We start from the raw sequence: 17,089 nt of genomic DNA, 5'->3' as shown, positions 1-17,089 counted from the left end.
CATCCACGGGGAAATATGAAAACTTATCCTTTATTAAAAATTAGATTAATCCTGGAGATGACGAAATTTTTTAGTGGATGCGAGGCACAATTTAGTTCTACTATTTCTCCTTAGGTGACAGCACCTTACTGACAGAAAAACAAAGAAAAACTTTTGTCTCAGTAGATGGCACACCTAAAGGAACATTCAATTATGACATACATGGTTTGTTTTGACGATAAACAATCAGAAAATTCGAGATAGTATTTCGAGATCGGAAAAAAAGAGAAAAACTGTCTTTGATCTCAGGTCAGTGCTGGCGACTTGAAGCAAAATAAAATCCCTTCAGAACATCAAAATTTCCCTGTTGCAGTCCAAATATTCCACAATGCAAGTATCACAATGACAATCTAGTGGTACTAATAACTAGCGGTTCTAACAGTCTTTTAACAGTAAGTGAAACGCAAGGGGTTAATTATGTGGAACCCTGGCTCAAAACCTCTGACAAGCTGTTGTGAATTGTTAGCTAGTTTCAAGTTTTGTACCATGTAACTCCTTTTTAAAAAATTTGGAAATAGCCAAAAGTGACAAATATCTACTATATGAAGGTTGTGGCACGCAATAACATTCACTTACTGCAAGTAAGAAATAAATGATTGGTAGTATGTGATCTGGTGTTATCATAGTGCAATGTCTCATTTGTTTTCTTGTCTGATTGCTTTCGTACCGTGCTTCCTTTGTCTGCAGTTCTGTTTCGACGTCCTGTAATTGTTAAGTATGTAGTTGTGTAGCGCAGCGCTTTTAATATTGATATTTACCATTGTTATAGTAATTACAAGGCCTTTCTCTGAGCGCGATTAAAGCGGAGGGTTCACGGCCGTCCATTAACTTTTTAAATCACCTGTATACTGTTGGTTTCCCCCAGGCATTCCTTTGCCTAAGCTTCTGCAGAAAACTCCTACAAGTTTCCTAATTAGACATCACAAATTAATGGCACACTTCTGCTACTCCTTCACATCCATTTCTTTCTGCAAACAGCCTTTGGCGTGGGAGACCCGAGTTCAATTCCCGGCGGGAGATCATGTGGTTCGGATTCCACGTTAATCAGTAGGTCCACGTCTCATATAGCCTCGCTGCTGAACGGGACGTTAAACTCAAAATCAACTCAACTCTTTCTGCAAATATAAACTACAGACATTTTATAGGAGTACAGAAAACAACGTTTAGCAAATGTAATGTAGCGTACACTTACAAAATGAGCCTTATTATATACTTTCCCCTAATTATTCTTTTGACTTGATTTATTGTTTCTTTTACATAGATTTTATTTTTTAACTATTTACTTATTTATTTTTTCTATCATATTACTTCTTGGAACGTTAACATTTTCCCACTTATAAGCTGCGATAGAAAACAATATCCTACTAATATATCTTTCTTTATCTTAAGCTGTATTTATATACCAGGATGACGATAACATATTTATCATTATTACTAAACGTCATGCAGAGCCGTAGCTAGAGATTTCGGCTCCCGCGGGGCAAAGTAGAATTCGGTGCCCCCTACACTCATCTCAGCAAGCTTTCCCTTCTGTTCTTATAAAAGAAGCAGCTTTTCTTGTTATGCTACACTGAATTTTTATGAAGCTACTTGGACAGACCATTGCAACAGCCAAAAGCGATCGTTATGTATTCCCTTTCAAATAAGAGCTGTTTTCAAGAGGCTTATTAAATTTTTGTTAAACTTGACAAAACTGCTTTTTGGTTGGTAAACAGATCCACTTAGAAAAACAGTTATAGAAATGCTTCTAAAATCTTCGAAATGAGTGCAGCATTAATTTCCAGTAATAATTGTAATAATTGTAAACTTTTGAAATTTTGTTCTGTATGTGACCACACATATAACATTTTTAATTTCTTTTACAACAAAAAATATTTTGTGAAATGTAACGGAAATTCAGAAGAAGCCTTCTTTGCGAATTTCTCAATATTGCTCGATAGAACTGAAGAATATGTTTAATGTTTGTATTTAAAATCCAAAATATAATTTGGTTACTACATATCTTTGAAGTTACAGTAATTACTTAGTTTCTTAATAAATGAAAGTTCTGAATTTAAAATTATTTATTATTAATTAACATATTAAAATATACTAACATACATACACACATATATAATATAATATGTGTATCTATTTGTATATAGATAGATCAAAATGTCACACAACTACATATGAATACACAAAAAAGTATCTTGGAGATACAAGTAGTTGATAGAGAAATGATCCCAACAAATTCCATCAGATTGGAAGCATTTCATATATTAATCAGATGAGAAAAAATCACTAGTAGTGATTAGTCTGGAAAGGCGAAATTCGTTGGGTTAAATTCTCACTCCTCAAGTTTCTATTCTACAACTGCTACAAGTTCAAAAATGTTAATATTCCCCTTATTTATGCTCATTTTTAATATTCCCATGTAAACTGCAAATTACGTGGGTCTCTTCTCCTCTCTCATTTTCATACCTTCATTCTCACCATTGTGATCAAATGATTGGGTAGAAAAGCGGGATTAATTAACCAAACTGATCACCATCAAAATGACAACCACGTATTTCAGGCCAATACCGTTTTTTATTTTGAAAATGTTGCTGCATATTGTCATTACTCGGTAACTTATATATTTTATTGTCATTTACAAATCATACATAATAACTTTTTTAAAGTAATAAGTAAAAACTTGTTGTGACTCTTATTGAAACATTTGAGGATCGAGGGGGCCAGGAAGGAATTTTTTACCAAATTTATTTCTTTGCAAACGGACAAAAATAAATTTAATAGGGCGTCAATACTTTTACGGGGCGCCGCGTCGTTTACTCTTTTTCAACATTTTCCCCTTATTGCTCGTCAGGCGCCCTCTTGCTATCAGAGCCCGGGACGACGGCCCCGCTTTTCCCTCCGTAGCTTCGGCTCTGATGTCATGCATTGAAGTACTATCACATATTATAATTCAAGGGGTAAACTAATCGTAAGTTGGAATAAACACATTCCAATAATCCGTTCCATTATGTTAGGTTTATCGAATCCCGATTGACATGTTATTTGCCTTTACCATATTAAAATAAGCCTATATGTATTGAAAAGATAATACAGACTATATATTTAGTATTGAATTCAGCTTTTCTTTCACGCTATCGGTAGATTAATAGCTGCGATAGGAAATCCTGCCAAATATATATAGAATATTAATTTTTCATTATTTCAGTTTTCGTGATAGAGAAATATATCATAAATTCGCAATTAGCATGGGTGAAAGTGAGGGGGAATGCAGGAGGACGCCGTTACCGCACTTCCAAAAAATATCAATGGCGTCCCCCCACTTCCTAAAAATTAGAATGGGTGAAGATATGCATGGGAGACAGCGTGACGTAATATGTCCCCCTAACCTATCAGATACATTTTTACCCCTGGCTATACGTAATGAGTTACCAGACTTTTAAAATAATATTTATATTATTATTCTCTTTGTTTTATTGTTCTAGCAAGTCTCATCAATATACGATTAACCACATTTTAGACAAATTTCTGTTTATTTTTTAACACTTCATTAAGTTTGTAGAGATTGTAATCGTTGGAATAGATTACACTTCTATTTATGGCACCAATTTACGTCAGTATCGCTATCTCTATTATATGATGCGTGTTTACACTTTATAAATAGAACAGCAATTAATTATAACTTCAAAAAACGTGCAAACTTAAACAAAATAGACAGGTTCAGATTAAGAATGCAGTAGAAGTGTAATAAAATGAGTTTCTTTTTTATTTTTCTCGAAAACCCCACGTGGGAATTGAACCTGAAATATATAATTTCGTTCATCTTGACGTCATCTTTGGTTATTATTTTAGCAAACCAGGAATTGAAATTTAACACCAAAAGATAATTTTATACTATATCTCATTAACAATAGTATGTACCCGACTCTATTTTTTTTTCTAGTGTGAATATGAAAATCTTAATGAAAGTAATCAATTCCGCTTAATAGGTGCCATCGTTATCGTTTCAGCATTAATTATTGCGTTAACGAAATAATCCAATTTTCTCCATTTTGTTGGTATTTGACTTATTTTTGGAGATACCCACCATCAGGGACGCGCCATTTATCTAGAAAGTATCAGAAACTTCCTGCGCCACCAAAGGTTCAGTTAGGGTGTGATAAACATTTAAGCCACATTTATTATTAGAGTATATTGTGTAATGTCTTGCACATCTTGAAAAGTTGATAAATGATATTCACTGTATTCGTACAAACTCTTTTTAATTCATTACTCTGATTTCTTCTGTATCTCAGGTCAGATTTCTGGTGAAGAAGAACACAGTATGAATCCATCAATGTATCAACATTTATTTAGTACTTATTTTGTGAACCTTTAACTTTTTTCTGCATTATTTACATCAAAATTTCTACAATTCCAATTGTTCAAGACACTTTACAAAATCGAAATACAAACTTAGCATGTAAAACTTTTCGTAACAGTTCTGGAAAACTATTACAATTTTAGTTCTTATAATCAAAATTTCATAGTAATAATAATAATAGTACACTTTCTAGAACAAATAGTTGGAATTTCAGATTTTATAATCAAAATTTACAAACCCTTTGGTACAGTCCGCAGTAAAAAACCTCCAACATAAGCATGTAAGTTTATTGTGAAATGACGAAGTCTTTTGGTACAAAATAAGTGTGCAGGGAAGGACGCCGAGGTTTCTCCTGACGTGATTCATGCCACTTAGACGTTATGGTAATTCCCTGCGCTGTTAGGCGTAGTTTCACAATAAACTTACATGCTCATGTTGCAGTTTTTTTGCTGCGGACTGTACAATTAAGTTTTCCAGAACAAATACTTATAATATCAACTTCTATAAACAAAGTTTCCTACACCAATAACGGAGCAAGTAAGTTTTCCAGAATAAATATTTACCATTTCAGATTTTATAATCAAGATTTCGAAAAATATTGGAACAAGTAATGTTTTTACAACTTCAATCGTTTGTTTATGAACGGTTTCAGGGGGGGAGGTCCTTCGTTTATGAATCATACATATAGCTTCACACATATCATATTGGATGCAACATAAGCACATTATATTAATATTAATGTATCCAGTTTTTAATGGAATATTGCTAAATTATACTGCCAGATTTGCTAAGATGGCCACTGTCTACCAACTTATTGCCTCCCCTGCAGATAACCAGGCTTTCTTCCAGAAAATTCTGTTCACGGCAAATTTATAAAAATGGAAGGGGGCTGCACAGAGACACCATATGCCAAAAGACGTGCCTTGTATAGGAGTGACATGAAATCACATCTTTATCTTATGTCCGGGATGCGTTTGGATAACTCCGGAGGGGGTAGTCGGCAATGATTTACGAAGTATGCCTGCAGGAAACACTTTTTTGCAATATGGTTTAAAAACTAGGTACGGTGTCCGTGTAGCATTGACACAACCATCTAAGAGACCAATAGAAAAGCTTAATCCTAAAAGCAAACCTATTGTTGTTTACAAATGTATCAAGAACAACATTTTGGTATTTTATACAATTTCATTCCTTACATTGGACTACAGTTTAAAATATTTTCTTAAGAAATATGAGATAAAGTTAACATTGGCCTGATTTTAATTCCTTGGATAATTATTGAAGTTATTCCTTGGATTATAATTAACACACATTATTATCTAGTTATAATCCACGAAGCAATGACAATATCGCTATCGACTCTGGTGGAAACAAATTCTTCATATCATAATGATGGCTTTTGCTTTTGCGTCTGATGTTGAAACACGAAATTTTTCATTGTAAGAAAATCTGTTTTTATAAAATTAAATGACACAAAAGATAACTAAAAAGAATTCTCTCAATAACCAGCAGGTCCACTACTCAAGTTGACATTCAACTGAAACAATGTGCATTTGTTTATATTTAAATTGGCAACGTGCGGAAAGGGTAGCATATTCACCATTGCAGAGTGAGAGAAATGAACCACTACAATTGGATGAACGTGCTGTTGCCATAGAAACATTTATTCTTTATTGATTGTTGTGTCCATGTGCAGGAAGGAAAACACAGAGGAAAACAACTGTCAGAAGGGACAAGTTGTATCAAATGGACTGTACTTTGCATAATAATTAACTTCATTCAAGTTAGCATTGAGTACACATTTGAACTGCGGAATTTCTAGCTTTGGACTTCTTGAAGGATTGAATTCTTTTCTTCATTTTGTGATTATTGTTTATTTTGCACAAAGATTTATTAAATTCAAGTTAGGATTGAATACACACTTGAACTACGAGATTCGAATCATAGCTTTGAATTTGTTGATGGATTGGAGTTTCTAGAGAATCAGGCGCTTTAGTGGCAAAAAGTTTGTACAGTACTTTTTCAGTAACGTACTAATCACGGATTTCACTACCCGGAACCTAACGTGAATTCATCACAGACACAGACATGTGATTGATAACGTGGTTCTACCAATCGCAACTTTCGCTCGTTCTTCAGCTCTTTTTTTTTTAATCATTTTCTTCTATTGAAATGTTATATCAATAATATTGTTCGGATGACTACTTATAGCGGAAACATCTGCCTGGATCTTTTAAGTTGGTCATACACGCGGCGAGTTGGCGCCCAGCGACCGGTAATTTGGTCAATGGGCAATAAGATTGCACGAATTTCATATGGTCCTATGTATTGGACCGTTTCGACCAGATTGCAGACAACCTTGTCATCGCTTAGTGATAGTTTGATCGACTGAACAATTCATTCTGTCCAGCAGGTTGCTGAGCGATCAAGACATCGTTGGGCGATGGGATTGCCAGAAAAATTGGTATTTGTGGCGCCAAGCAATGATATTGAGGGACCGCTGAATATCTGCGTACACACAAAGCAGACAAAGCCACATGCTCCACCCAGTAGGAGACGCCTCATGAACTGAGGAAGTAGAGATTGCCTACTTGATTGCTGGGATCAGAAAACGTTTTTAACCGGCAATTTGTTGCCCATAATCCAAATTGCCGGTCACTAGGAGACCAAATCGTCTCGTGTATGGCCAGCTTTGGATTTGCCTGGAGTCTTCGATACACTGAGTCGCGACCTAGACTCGGGTGACCTGGATGAAAAAGATCACGAACCAATTATTCAAGATGATTCATGTCATTATTGCTTTCCGGAACAAACTTCTGGATGCACTACTGAACTAAACACTGAGGAAAAAAGTCCTTGATTCACAACAACTATTAGACCCTATAGAACACCATTAACAAATGTCCGAAGTCGATTGGATTTCTTTCACCCTAGAATTGGTGGCTTTAAGAGTTGATAATTGGCTATTAATAGAGTCCATCCAAAGCTTAAGTTCCTCAGGAGGAATAGGCCTTTTGATGACCTCCCCGCCAACTGAATTCATGATTTCATCACTGGTGGTGCCTATGATATCGTGTTTAGTCATAACAATAGCCTTAACAAACTTATCTCGCAACGATTCAAAGCGATGCTCCAAGTATATTGACGTTTCGTCCCAATAGATGACCTGCAAGACAACAAAATTACAAAATAATTCAAATTTTACTTTGCGTTCTTACTCTTTATGGTGATCAATATCTTGTTTAAAACACTTTTTTCATTTCAAGTTACCAAATTTTAAACTTATTAAACTAATGGATGTAGTCATGAATTGTTAATCTAGTATCTGGAAACTTATTTTAATCATGTACAAAGTGTGCATATTAACGTATAACGTGTACTACCAAAAACAAGGAAAAATGGTGCTCAAACAGCTTATTTGTTAGCTGCAGAATTGAATGTTCGACAGGTGTAGAGTCGAAACATTACAAATTTAATAGGGAAATTTAAAAGAACAGGTAGTGTAAATGATGTCCCAAGATCCGGTAAGCCAGTTTCAGCAACACGTGTGGAAAAGTGTGCAGAAGTAATAGAATTATTGTTTTGCACTCCTCAAAAATCCAGTAGACGCCTCTTTCAAGAGTTAAGTATTAGTGATAGAAGTGTTCGTAGAGTCTTAAAGAAACTTAAGATACGACCATACATCCCTCGTTTGGTACAAAATTTGCATAATGGAAATGAAGACAGGTGATTAGAGTTTTGTACAATTTTCATGAAAAAAGTTAATGAAGATGAGACTTTTCTTGATAAGATACGGTGGTCAGATGAAGCAACCTTTAAGTTGAACGGACATATTATCAATCGCCATAACTGTGTATACTGGAGCGATGTTAACCCATATGTCATTTTGGAAAAAGATGTTAACTTACCAGGAGTTACAGTTTGGACAGCCATTTCTTCAATGGGGATAATATGCCCTATATTCTTTGAAGGCACTATTAATCAAGATAATTTTTTACATATGCTACTGGCCCCGAGTTCAAATTAAATTCTGGCCCCGAGTTCAAAATCAGAATGATATTTACCTTCAACAAGATGGTCCATCGCCCCACTATGTTGTAAACGTTCGGGAATCTTTAAATGTTCGTTTTAAGGGCAGGTAAATAGGACGACATGGAGCAATTGAGTGGCCCTCAAGGTCACCAGAACTAACACTATCTGACTTTCTTGTGGGGTGTATTGAAAGGCCATGCTTACAGCCTAAACCAAAAGCAGTTTCTGAGTTAAAACAAGTAATTTCAGAGAAAAATGGAAAGTGGAAATGTGTCAAAAGGTTTGTAGAAGTGTTGCTAGTAGGGTTCAACATTGAATTGAACAAGAAGATGGGCATTTTGAAACTGTTATTTCATCTGAATGAGTGGCGTTGTTTTGTTGTTTTCATGGAGCAATACTTAATTTCTCAGAAACTATTGTACTTTTTTTTCATTTTATACATTTAACTAGTGCAATAAATTTGAGTAATTAAGAATAGGGCGTTACTTATGCCGCATCCCATAAATATTAGATAGCGAGTATCAGTGTCTTGATGGCGACCTGTGGGGAAAATTTCATTTCGTGGTATTTTATGACATTCAGTTAAAAAAGTAAAATAAAATAAAGGGAATTTTAGTGGAAATTGGCAACATAAATGGGATTTCTCACTCAAGCCAACAAAATTCTGTAAGACGAGAAGTAGATATAGAGAGTTATCAATAACCGTAAAATCAAAATCAAACATTACCGAACACAAATTATGCTTTGCTATTAAAGGAAAGAAAAATAACTAGCAACTTTTAAAACTTTCTGTGCGTAGTAAGTGGAGAATGAAGTTTCTAAAGCAGGGTTTCTCAACCTGGGGATCGCGACTCCTAGGACGGTCGCGAGAGGGTTTTATGAAGGTAGCGAAGATAAGCGGAAGAGATAAATGTAATTAGAATCTGATACCGAAACATATTTTAAAACATTATTTTGAACTTAGTTCTGAAAGGTGTATTTTTTATATACATACCGTTAAGAACAACAAAAAAAGGTATACTAAACACTTTCAACAGGTGTAGAGTTGTTAAAAATAAACTTAAATGAAAGATATACGATATGAAAGTAATGAGAACTGCGTATTGAAACACCAGAAAAATACAAATACAACAAACCTTGCATATTGAATTACAATTAAAATTGAAAACTAATGAGATACCTGAGCATGGTGTGATCTCACTAGTGCGGCGATGTCTGCTTCAATTTTCGTGAGGCACATTAAGTCATTTAAAATACTCAATAACTTTTTTAAACAACTGTCCAAGTTTTTTAAAACCTGAATTTGAAATCACTTTTTTTTTTATCATATGGCCCAAAATTAAGGGAGTTATGAAGTTTTTAAGATTTCTCAACAATTTCCATTTTGGAACAGTATGACGGATCGGATTTGATATTTGTAGTATGAATAAACTGACCAAATTTGGTTTTAATCCGTTCGCTTTTAGGGAAGTTACTGTATCCACTATTTACAAGAAATGGATTCTACTATTATAGAAGTAGATGGATATCGTGAGATCTCTGCAATAGGTATATTAAAAATCTCACACAAGCTTATTACAAACCAGAAATTATAAGGGGGTCACTGGCAAGAAGATGTGATAAAATGGAGGTTGTGATAGGAATTAGGTTGAGAACCACTGGTCTATGTGATAAAATGGGGGTGGTGATAGGAATTAGGTTGAGAACCACTGGTCTATGTGATAAAATGGGGGTGGTGATAGGAATTAGGTTGAGAACCACTGGTCTATGTGATAAAATGGGGGTGGTGATAGGAATTAGGTTGAGAACCACTGGTCTATGTGATAAAATGGGGGTGGTGATAGGAATTAGGTTGAGAACCACTGGTCTATGTGATAAAATGGGGGTGGTGATAGGAATTAGGTTGAGAACCACTGGTCTATGTGATAAAATGGGGTGGTGATAGGAATTAGGTTGAGAACCACTGGTCTATGTGATAAAATGGGGGGGGTGATAGGAATTAGGTTGAGAACCACTGGTCTATGTGATAAAATGGGGGTGGTGATAGGAATTAGGTTGAGAACCACTGGTCTAAAGTATCATTACGCTCAGTAGAAGCTAATTACAGAATGGCGTAATGGAGACACTGCATTTCTGGCTACAAAATGTACTTTTTAACTATAATAACTAAGGATGATCATGTCAGAAAAATATAAGTACATTTCTTTTCCACTTCCCAACGCATTCCAATGAAATGACGATCATAGTTCGAAATAAATCGCCCCATGAGGTCAGCTCTACAATTTGACCTTTCTCATGGGATTCTATTCCCTGTGGAACGTTTCAGAAGGCTCACCTTTTAAATAAGTGAGTTTCTTTTCAAATTTGTGAATCTATAGTAGACTTTCAATCTACAGGGGTCCAATAGTTTAAACCAATATACTAAAAAAATTTATCAATTTGGATTTTAAGGCGTATGTGGAGGGAGATGGAACCTACCCTGGGGGATGCTGAATCTACAATACGTGTATATCGAAAAGAAATAATTTCTTTGAGTTTCAATCAAAAACAAAGAAATAATTTTTCACTCTCTTACTGTCCAATATTTAAATTGAATGTGACAGATTTTTATAACTTCTGGTTGCAGTATAGTCATCGACTGACCTATTCTCGTAGTCTCGTGCCCACAAGACTCGTCTCGTCTCGATTCTCGGAAAGAGTTTCTCGTCTCGCTTGGTAAATTTATGAACGAAACTTATGCCTTTATTTTTCTTTCTTTCTTCATTTCAACTAGAATATATCGTAATTCTTTCGTGTCACGAGAGGTACATAAAGGGCGTGATAGAGCAACATTTAATATTGGAGTGTATTGTTTAATGACTTCCTTATCTTTAAAGATTGATAAATGCTCTTCACTATGTCCGTAAACCATTTTATCAACTATGAATCATTCAATAGGATTTGAGATGTAAGATCTGGGTGAGCTACATAGTGTTGCTCAAGATACTCCATAAATCTTTCGTCTCCTCTCGAATTTGAAAATAGTGGTTCCGCGTAATGTAGTCGCTAGCGCTCTTGCCTTTGGTGCGAGCTGTCCCGATTCGATTCTAAATAGGAACACTCGGTCGTAAAAGATGTAAAATCTTTTTCAAGCCAGCCATCCTGAATGAGGTTTTCTTTGATTTTCCTCATTCACACCAGGCAAATGCTGGGATGATAACTCACATAGTGGTCCGAGGCCGCTTCTTTTCTTCCCCAATCCTTTCTCCATTCCCTTTCCTCGGATAGTGTGCTCACCGAGGGACGTCATGGTCCGAGGCCGCTTCTTTTCTTCCCCAATCCTTTCTCCATTCCCTTTCCTCGGATGGTGTGCTCGCCGAGGGACGTCATGGTCCGAGGCCACTTCTTTTCTTCCCCAATCCTTTCTCCATTCCCTTTCCTCGGATAGTGTGCTCACCGAGGGAAGTCATGGTCCGAGACCGCTTCTTTTCTTCCCCAGTCCTTTCTCCATTCCCTTTCCTCGGATAGTGTGCTCGCCGAAGGACCTCATGGTCGAGACCGCTTCTTTTCTACCCCAATCCTTTCTCCATTCAATTTCCTCGGATAGTGTGCTCGCCGAAGGACGTCATGGTCCGAGACCGCTTCTTTTCTTCCCCAATCCTTTCTCCATTCCCTTTCCTCGGATAGTGTGCTCACCGAGGGACGTCATGGTCCGAGACCGCTTCTTTTCTTCCCCAATCCTTTCTCCATTCCCTTTCCTCGGATAGTGTGCTCGCCGAAGGACCTCATGGCCCGAGACCGCTTCTTTTCTACCCCAATCCTTTCTCCATTCAATTTCCTCGGATAGTGTGCTCGCCGAAGGACGTCATGGTCCGAGACCGCTTCTTTTCTTCCCCAATCCTTTCTCCATTCCCTTTCCACGGATAGTGTGCTAGCCGAGGGATGTCATGGTCCGAGGCCGCTTCTTTTCTTCCCCAATCCTTTCTCGATTCCCTTTCCTCGAATATGTGCTCGCCGAGGGACGTCATGGTCCGAGGCCGCTTCTTTTCTTCCCCAATAATTTCTCCATTCCCTTTCCTCGGATAGTGTGCTCGCCGAAGGACGTCATGGTCCGAGACCGCTTCTTTTCTTCCCCAATCCTTTCTCCATTCCCTTTCCTCGGATAGTGTGCTCGCCGAGGGACGTCATCCCTCATATGTGACGAGCTAACGAGGCCATGAATGCCAAAAATCCAGAAATCTAATTTCTAACCCTGAAGGAGGGAATTACAGGGGCTACATTTCTGGGTTTTCGGCATCTATGGTCATGTTAGTCCATCACGCATACGAGAGATGATGTCTTTCGGCGATCAAACTGCCCGGAAGAGAGGAATGGAGAAGGAAAGAAGCGGCCTCAGACCATTATGATAGGTACCAATCCGGCATTTGCCAGGTCTAAATGAGGAAAACCAAGGAAAAACCTCATTCAGGATGGCTGGTCTAAAAAAGCTGTTACATCTTTTCGACCGAGAGTTCCTACGGAGAATAGAACCCGGGACCAATTCCTAATTCCTCAAACTCTTGGGGGGCAATTGCCCCCTCCTGCCCCCCCCTAAATGACGCCCCTGCTCTGTTAGGCTAAAGTGTACAGATAATGGAAGAATTGGTGGAATGAGAATGTGGACGGGAATACCCCGAGAAAATCCACGGACATGGTGTTGTCCACCACAAACTTACTTGGCCGGGGATTGAACTATGGACCGCACGCACCAGAGATAAGTGCTCTATCACTGAGTTACTGTACCCCCTCAAAGCAAGTGAATAGTGATGGAATAATTAGTGAAATTAAAATGTGGGAGGAAACGGGAGTACCCTAAGAAAACCTACAGACACAATGTGTACTACGCCAAGTTTGAGTATTGAATTCCTGTATTTTGGAAGTCTAGTAAACGATTTATTAAGACACTGGTATGGAGCGTGGCGCTGTACGGATCAGACACGTGGACATTGAGAAAAGCTGAAATATGTAAGCTGGAAGAATTTGAAATGTGGTGTTGGCGCAGAATTATGACCATATCATGGACCAAAAGGAAAAGGAATGAAGACTTACTAAAGGAAGCTAATGAAGGACGACAGATCACGAAGATAATAGGAAAAAAAGAAGCAACATGCTTGGCCATCTTATTCGACACTCCGATTAGATCACTCTACTGATAAAGGGAAAGGCAGAAGGTAAAACAGGAAGAGGAAGACCAAGGATAGAATATCAAATTGCAGTTACGAAGAAGAGACCTTATTAAAGTATAAAACAGCTCTCCCAAGCGAGAGAAAAGTTTTAAAATTTCCATGTTGCCCACCAACCAATGCTTGAGGTGAACAAGAAGACCATAGTTTCACGAGATGAAACGAAACTAACTTATTTTCGAAACAAATTACCTGATCGATTTTCCTAACCAAAATTGACTCGACTTTAGATACCAAAATTGCCCAGAATACAAAACACAATTTTCGTGATGAGATTTTATCGAGATATTGGCATCACACAGTAATTCTCCTATTCCATTTTTCTTCAAGTAGTAAAGCTTGATTTCAAAGTTGCAGTATACTACATAATTTAATTTTTAGTACAAGATAAAACATTAAACTAATTAGTATTTGATTGCCAAATAATCTGAGAATAGCATGCGTGACATATCGTTATAGTCTTATAATAATTACTGCAAATCACAATGTTTTTTCTTTCTTTCTTTCTTTCTTTCTTTCTTTCTTTTCTTTTTTTTGGAATTATATCGGGTTGAGCATATGTTTACAATGAATCAACGGTCTATTGTTTTAGCATAGAATATTTAATTATGACAAACAGTCAAGCTATTGGCTCGAGTATTATAGTTGGACATTATACAAATCTGTTAATTCGATGTAAATTAAATGAAAACAGAAAAAGCTGGAACTAAAATTTAACTTTGAAACTTTGGCTGTAAATGTTTTTACAATGTCCTCAAAAGATAGCTTCGAAGCTAACTTATGCCCTATGGATACGATCCAGTGGCATAACTGAGGGGCCTACAGGGTCTGCAGTGCGGTGAGGCCCGTAGGGTGTGGGGGCCCACCGCGAAGCAAATGCTAAGAACTATAGGCTACAAAAAGTGAGCTGAATACGGAATATCCATTTTCCTGAACAACATTATTTACTTTAGAAAAGAAAAATATGCTCTGGGTGAAAATTCATCCATTCTAACATCAGTTTAAAAAATCATCTTAGCACTTGAAGGTTAAGGGAAAATAATTTTTGCCTTTTTCGGTGAATATTAATTTTAATTGTAATTTTATTATATTCCATGGATTTATTAACCATCGTCTTCTACAGAGACATAATGTAGTGGGAAGTTAATGGGCATAGGAAGGGGGAAACCAAAAATAATCCTGCGGGAGGCCTGACACTTTTGTGTTACGCTACTGATACGATCCTAAGGTTGAGAGTCGTTATTGTCCTATTAAGTTTTTGACGTAATTTTATTCATGATCTTTAGTTTGCCAAAACTCCTTTCCTTACCTTATGGTGAAAATAAATACTTGCCTATTTTTGCGCCCCCTCAATCCGGCGCCCGGGGCACAAGCTTCGTTTCCTCCCCCCTTAGTTACGTCACTGATTAGAAACACCATTTTCTTTACATTCATCAGTTACGTCAATCCCGTTATTGCATGCTATCTCAAAATTAGATAAAAAAAAAAAAGACTGGAAAAAATATTTCAAAAATATGTAAGATTGTTTTAAGCATCGACTGGTAGGCAGTCTACGTTGAACAATAAAGGATTCCAACCAGTTTATTATATAAGTACTTGTAACAGACGGCAAGTAGCAGTAATTAAAAATATTTCACATTTAACGGACATCCAAACACTTTTATTTACGCAGCACGCAGAGAGAGAGAGAGAGAGAGAGAGAGAGAGAGAAAGAAAGAAAGAAATAGTGTATCTTTTGAAATGGAGGGAAAATTTTAATTGTTTTCTCTGACCTTGAATTCTTTTGACTCTTGCTATAACCTCGGTCTGTTAATAACTTGTAAAGACCCACTTACTTAATACTTCCCCTCCCACAGTTCACTGAATTGTTTATTACTGAGCGCAAGTTAGGGTTTTCTCTGAATTTTTTTACACTAAATATCAATTCAGCAACTTACCTTATACGAGGTATTATTTTCTACACACAACTTAGGAAAAAACCAGAAAATAATTACAATAGAAAGTCGTTTGTTATACTCAAAAAATAAACAAAAAAATATGTATGTAGCTTACTAGATGTGCTTCAATTTCTCATGTCTTTTGTTTTTGTACGCTACATGTATGTATAATTCTGTACAGTAATTCTATATATATATATATATATATATATATATATATATATATATATATATATATATATATATATATATATATATATATATATATATATATATATATATATATAAAGTACAGTATATTGTAATAAAAACATAAACCTGTATTATAGTGTTCTTTTCAGTGGCGTATCTAGAAGGTAAAATCTGAGGGGGCAGCCAGGACCCAGACTATATGATAGATATATCATGAGTTTACGTACATCATTTTATATCTCCTTCATTTATATATATATACATATATCTCCCAACATAACTGTTGCTTGAGCAGTTGGATAATCCCACCAGGTGAAGCTAATCAAAGAAATGCTGCTAGCGTCGTGAGAGGGCAATCATTAATATTTGGATCCCCTAGAAAAAGTTGTTTTGGGTTTAGTTTTCGCATTCATCAAAACCCATTAACGCGCTTGCTGAATTGGAAATAAAACGATTTCCAAAAACATTGCTAATACGTGATGGAATTAAAATTTCAAAATTGTGAAAGCAGTGAATAAAAATCAAACACAGCTCTTACAATTTCTTAAGGACATTGCTAGAAGATCCAGATAATTCGGACACCAAAACTTTCATGACTGCAAAAGCCTACGTGTCTTCATTGAAGGATTTCAATTTTGTATTTCTACTAAATGTTTTGACCCATATTTTTTCACTCATGCACATACTACTCACAAGTAAACCTTACGTTTGGGTGAATCGAGTTGCTGACTGAGACACATATGAGAAAGTAGTACTAAATGTGGTCAGTATTTCAGTGAAGTTTTAGGTGCGAAGCTCCAGGGGTTTAGGAGATACAGCTACCAGAACATCACATGGAAGTACAGAATAGTCTTCATACAGTTGGAGGTAAAAGCTCTGTAAGACCTCTTGTAACGACGAAAGGTGAATAACAAATATATGGGTACATATAAGGACTAGGGACAAGTCATATAGTAAGGGTATACCTGACTGCGGCCATCTTGAAATCCGCCATTTTGAATTAAGGTTAAGTTTTTAAAATAGGAATAGGGTCATGTGATTGTTGGAAATAGGATTGGGTAATAAGTGCTTAGAAATATGTAAATGTCCGTTATGTAGTTAAAGAAACAGTCTGTGCAAATAAGATTTAGAATTATGATGAATGTATAAGTTGATGTGTGCGATATGAATAAGTATGAAGAGATTGTCCATATTAAATATGTAATCGCTGTGGAGTGACAAAGCTGAATTGTGATAAGTAAAGAGTGCACTGGGCACAGATTAATAATAAAGAGGTATAGAAGAACTCAAGTATTCATTGTATATATAATAAGATGGAACATAGTTGCTAA

Source organism: Thermobia domestica, chromosome 3, assembly GCF_964235325.1.
Source record: "Thermobia domestica chromosome 3, izTheDome1.hap1.1, whole genome shotgun sequence".
NCBI lineage: Eukaryota > Metazoa > Arthropoda > Insecta > Zygentoma > Lepismatidae > Thermobia > Thermobia domestica.
This window is presented reverse-complemented; position numbering follows the sequence as displayed.